The sequence below is a fragment of the Hibiscus syriacus genome, unplaced genomic scaffold (genome assembly GCF_006381635.1).
Source record: "Hibiscus syriacus cultivar Baekdansim isolate YM2019G1 unplaced genomic scaffold, ASM638163v2 tig00002317_pilon, whole genome shotgun sequence".
In the NCBI taxonomy this organism is placed as follows: Eukaryota; Viridiplantae; Streptophyta; class Magnoliopsida; order Malvales; family Malvaceae; genus Hibiscus; species Hibiscus syriacus.
The window spans coordinates 1,000,801-1,007,097 of NW_024061925.1; positions in this window are offsets into that span (position 1 = coordinate 1,000,801).

A 6,297-nucleotide genomic window follows, 5' to 3' on the forward strand; every position below is an offset into this window, starting at 1 on the left:
AAAAATTTAGATTTGCAAAATTTACTTTCAAAGGTCAATGATGATCATCAAAAGAAAATTGATGATCTTAAAGCTTCTTTTGATAAAGTTGGAACAAAACGTTTTGAAAATAGAGAAAATTTAAAATCCAACTTTGTTAGAAAAAGTTTTAAAAACTACAATCATAGAGGTCCCCGAAGAACCTCTAATGGAAAAATTGTTAGAAGTATATGGGTTCCTAAAGGAATCGTTACTACTAAAGATAAGAATATCCTACACAAATGGATAGGGGACTAGGATTTTGGAAACTAATGAATATGGACCCAAAAGAATTTGGGTACCAAAAATTAGAAATTAATCTATGTTTGTAGAAAAAGGAGCATTGCTACAAGGCACGGGAAACAAATTCAAACTCATGGTACCTTGATAGTGGATGCTCAAGACACATGACCGGAGACAAAAGCCGGTTCATAGAGCTTAATGCCAAAAATATAGGAGAAGTGACTTTTGGTGATAATTCAAAAGGTCACATCGAAGGTATAGGTACCATAGGTAATACCTCTTCCATACAAATTTAAAATGTTTTATATGTGAATGGGTTAAAGCATAATCTTTTGAGTATTAGTCAATTATGTGATAAGGGATTCAATGTCATGTTTGAAACTAATGGTTTTAAAGTCATTGGCATTGCATCTAATCGGATTATGCTTGTTGGTCATAGAATAGGAAACATTTACATGGTGCATTTAGACTCTATTGATATGACTAATTTATGCCTAGTTGCTAAGGATGAGCATGATAGTTGGTTATGGCATAGGAGACTAGGACATGCTAGTATGAGCGTTTTGCAACGGCTAATTCAAGGAAATTTAGTTCGAGGGTTGCCTAAGCTTAAATTTGATAATGATAAAATCTGTGATGCTTGTGCTAAAGCAAAACAAAAGCGAATTTCTTTTAAATCCATTAATGATGTATCAACTAGTAGAGTATTACAATTGATCCATATATATATTTTTGGGCCAACTAGGACTACTAGCTTGGGTGGAAAACAATATGCATTTGTCTTGGTAGATGACTATTCTAGATATACTTGGGTTATATTCTTAAGTACTAAAGATGAAGCATTAGAAAAATTCATCATGTTTTCAAAAGTAATCCAAAACGAAAAAGGTTACTCTATAACTAGTGTTAGGAGTGATCATGGAACTGAATTTGAAAATCTTGGATTTACTGATTTTTGTAATTCTAATGGTATTAGCCATAATTTTTCAGCACCTAGAACCCCTCAACAAAATGGAGTTGTTGGGAGGAAAAATCGAACTTTAGAAGAAATGGCTAGAACCATGCTTTGTGAAAACAATTTGCCAAAATATTTTTGGACGGAAGCCACAAATACCGCTTGTTATGTTGTAAATCGAGTAATGATTAGGCCAATCTTAAAGAAAACTACATATGAAATTTTCAAAAATAAAAAGCCTAACATTAGCTATTTTCATCCTTTTTGGATGTAAATGTTTTGTTTTAAACAACGGTAAAGACAATCTTGGAAAATTTGATGCTAAAAGTGATGAAGGAATTTTTCTGGGTTATTCATTAAATTCTAAAGCTTATCGAGTATTTAATAAAAGAACTTTAGTTGTAGAAGAGTCTATACATGTTGTTTTCGATGATAATCCCCTTTCGAGGAAGGATTCTTGTTTGAATGATGATGTAGGTATTATAAATATAAATGACGTTGGAGAACCATCATCAAATGAAGAAACAAAAGATGAGGAAACTCAAGATCCTCTCGAGAATCCAACCATTGAATAAAGGGAAATATCTTACCCAAGAGAGTACAACTATGTCAAGGATGGTGAGATTATAGGTGATCCATCCAAAGGGGTAACAACTCGATCTTCTATTAGAAATATTTGTAATTATGTTGCATTTATCTCATGCATAGAGCCTAAGAATATTAAAGAAGCATTAAAAGATGAACATTGGATTTTGGCTATGCAAGAAGAGTTAAATCAATTTGAGAGAAGTAAAGTATGGACATTAGTTGAAAGGTCTAGTAATAAATCTACTGTAAGTACTAGATGGGTATTTTAGGAATAAACATGATAAGAGTGGTAATATAGTGAGAAACAAGGCTAGACTTGTTGCTCAAGGCTATACTCAAGAAGAAGGCATAGACTATGATAAAACATACGCTCCTGTAGCTAGAATGGAAGCAATTAGAATGTTATTAGCATTTGCATGTTTTCATGAATTTAAATTATATCAAATGGATGTTAAAAGTGCATTTTTAAATGGTTTTAGAAAGGCAGAAATGTATGTGGAATAACCTCCTGGTTTTGAAGATTTAAAATTTCCAAATCATGTTCTTAAGTTGACAAAAGCACTTTATGGTTTAAAACAAGCTCCTAGAGCTTGGTATGAAAGATTGCCAAACTTTTTAATTGAGAAAGGTTTTTTCAAAGGGAATGTTGACACTACATTGTTTTTAAAGCATAAAGGAAAAGATTTATTAGTAGTTCAAATTTATGTTGATGATATAATATTTGGTTCAACTAATGATGTTATTTGCCAAGAATTTTCTAAACTAATACAAAGTGAATTCGAGATGAGCGTGATGGGGGGAGCTCTCATTTTTCTTGGAACTCCAAATCAAGCAAAGAAAAGATGACATCTTCATCAATCAAGCTAAGTACGTCAAAGATATGGTCAAGAAGTTTGGACTTGAAAATGGGAAGCCACATAACACTCCAATGAGCTCATCGACAAAGCTTGACATAGAAGAAGGAGGTAAATGTGTGGATTTTAAATTATATAGGTCAATGATTGGTTGTTTGCTTTATCTAACTGTAAGTAAACCAGACATTATGTTTAGTGTTTGCTTATGTGCTAGATTTTAATCATGCCCTAAGGAATCACATTTACTAGCTGTTAAGAGAATCTTTAGATACCTTAAGGACACTCCTAGTTTAGGACTTTGGTATCCTAGAGACTCTACCTTTAGCTTGCATGCATTCTCTGATCCGGATTATGGAGGTTGCAAATTAGATAGGAAAAGCACCTCCGATACTTGCCAATTCCTTGGAAATATGCTGATTTCTTGGTTTTCAAAGAAATAAAATTGTGTAGCATTATCTACCACTAAAGCGGAATACATTTCAGCTGGTAGTTGTTGTGTATAAGTTTTATGGATGAAACAACAACTTTTTGACTATGGAATTGAAGTAGGTACCATTCTTATCAAGTGTGACAATACTAATGCTATTTGTCTCACTAAAAATCCCATCAAACACTCTAGAACTAAGCATATTGAAATTAGACATCACTTCATTAGAGACCATGTCGCTAAGGAAGATGTAGTTCTAGAATTCATTGATACTTTGCACCAATTAGCAGATATCTTTACAAAACCTTTAGACAAGGAAAGATTTTGGACACTTAGGAGAGAATTAGGTTTAACTGACCTATCTTCACTTAGTGTTTAAAATAATTTTATCACTTTTAAGTATAAATGAAAAATGCTTGTAATAATAATTTTTGATTGCATTCTTTGCTATTAGTTAGGGGGAGTTTATGTTGCTTGATGAAAATTAATTTTATGTTAAAAAGTAGTTTAAGGATTAATTTGATTGATTGAACATGATTAATTTTCAATATATGAGTTTCCAATACCACTAGAGCCAATTAATTTAGCATTTTGAGTGTTTAAAACAGATTTTTGACATTTTTGTGCTTCATGCATCGATACACCTAACAGTGCATCGATGCATCCTTGAATGTGCATCGATACACTATGAAGGTGCATCGATGCACGCCTTGAATGTGTATCGATGCACGCCTTGAATAGGCATCGATGCACAAGGCCATGCATCGATGCATCCATCGAGTTTTGGTTAAAAACCCTGATTCTCTTCTTTATTTCAAAACCCTCAAAAACACTCCCTTGCCGCATCTCTTTCTCTAAATTTCCTTTTGCTCAAAATCATTAAATATTTGTCGGAATCTTCGAGCTTTTCATCTCTATATCCTGCTACTATCATTAAATCGTGCAACACAACATCTCATTCCTCTCAAATCCAAAATTTTCAAGGTATTTTTCTAAAAAACCTCTATTTTATCATATTCTAATCTTAGAACTAGTTTTAATTAGTTCTAGGATGAAAATTTTATCAGGCATTGATTGTTTGATGATTACAAACTAGATTTTACAACCAATTTCATCAAAAACTCACAAATTTTCAAAGAAATTTTTGAATTTTCGAAATAAAAAAATCAAAAAATTGAATTTAATTTTTAAATTTGATGTTTTTTATTTAATTATGTTGTTTTCATAAAAACTATACATATTATGATTTTACAAAAATTGTTTTCAAATAGTTTTCAAAACCTTATCCATTAGGATTCGGTTTAGAGAACCTTGAATTATTGAGGACTCAATTGAGTTTTGTGATTGATTATTGTGCATACATGAGTTTCAAATTGCAGGTTACTTTCATTTTTTCGAATCTTTAAAAATGTCAAATCCCAAACGCCCTAGGACTTCATCGAGTCGTTCTCGTTCAAACCAACCTCCTAATCCCATTCCTCCTCCACCTACATCTCTATTAGGATCTTGTTTTAACATGCCTGAGCGTCTTAGAGACGAATTGTACTCTAGGTACATAAATTCTTTTCAATCTTATATAATCTGGGAAGAGCGTATTCCTTCTCTTCAAGCTATGATAGATATTGACTTTGAATACCTTCCGATTCTTAAAGCTTGGAAGTTTGATAAAATGTTTCAGCTCAAACCTATCGTTTATCAACAGTTAGTCCGCATTTTCTATTCCAATACGGTATGTATTCAAAACGAAACTCAATGTGGGACTATAGCCATTAGATCCTATCTTTTAGGCCAATATATTAATATTGATCCCGAGACAATAACTTTCCGTTTTGGGTTAGATTATGATGGGTTATATAATGAGAATAAAAATGTGGAATATCCCTATGTTCCAAATTCTAGTGTTAGTACTCTACGATCTCATCATGATCGTTTTCTTCATTGGATGATCTCTTGGTGGTTTAGACCATCCGGAGGTAGGTACTCCACTCTTCGTGCTAGGGATTTATGGTGGATGCACTGTATTAAAAATAAGATCAAAATAAATATGCCCCACATTATTTTTAGTCAACTAGTGGATATCATAAACATTGTTCCTTCAAAACATGTTGAAACATTGATTTATGGATGTCTTCTGAGTAACCTCTTTATCAAACTCGGTCTAAACGTCTCTCTCAACAATCCTATCCTACTCCAAAATCAAATCAATCTTACTTCCTTGAAGAAAGCGGATTGGAAACAAGACGAGGAAACCAGTCTTTGGGTATTTCGACTCGGTAAGCAAACTCTGGGAGCTAGTTCTTCACGAGCTACTCCTAGCTCTTCTCGTGCTCCTCTTCCTCCTCCGGAACTGGCTGCTGACGATGATCTTGAGTTTCAACAAATTATGCAAGATATCGACGATAACGTTCCAGACGATGAGCCTGCACCGGAACCGGCACGGCAAGAAGATCAAATGCCACCATATTTTCTATCCTTGTTGGAGTCGTTTGATCTGAGGTTTTCCTCCATGGAGTCTCAGAATACTGAGTTTCAGCAGGAGATGCGTGAACGTATAGACGCGCTCACTCTTGAAGTTAGAGCTCATTATCCTCCTCCTCCTGACCCTCCGATGGATTAGACCTTTTTCTCCATGCTTTCTTAGTATTTCAAACTTGGATTATTTTTATGTTTCTGGATTGTTTGTTTTGGATTGTTAAATGCTTGAATTTGTTATGGTTTGGATGATTGGATTTTGAACTTAATATATATATTTGATTTGGTTGAATTTTCTTATTTTTGCATCATTAGATATATATGACCAATTATGCTATTTCACATTTTTTATGAATATTGATTATAGAACTAATGGCTAATCTCTCTTTTGATTGTGATCTTAGCAGCTTAAGCTATATATATATTTAAAATCAATTGTCTATGCTTTTCAAAACCTTGTTTAAAACATTTTAATGTCTTTTTGATTTAACAAAAAGGGGGAGAAGTGTAAAAGTGTTAAAGGGGAGAAGTGTTGTAGTAAGGGGGAGTAGTTTTTCAAAATTGATTTCAAAATTTTAGAAAATCTTAAAATAACACAAATGTTTTGTTATATCAAAAAGGGGGAGATTGTTGAAAACATTTTTGTGTTTTGATATAACAAATTAAGTTTAAATGAATTTTAAGATTTTACAAATGATTTTCTAAGTATATTCGATTTAATTAATCGAATATCAAATTAT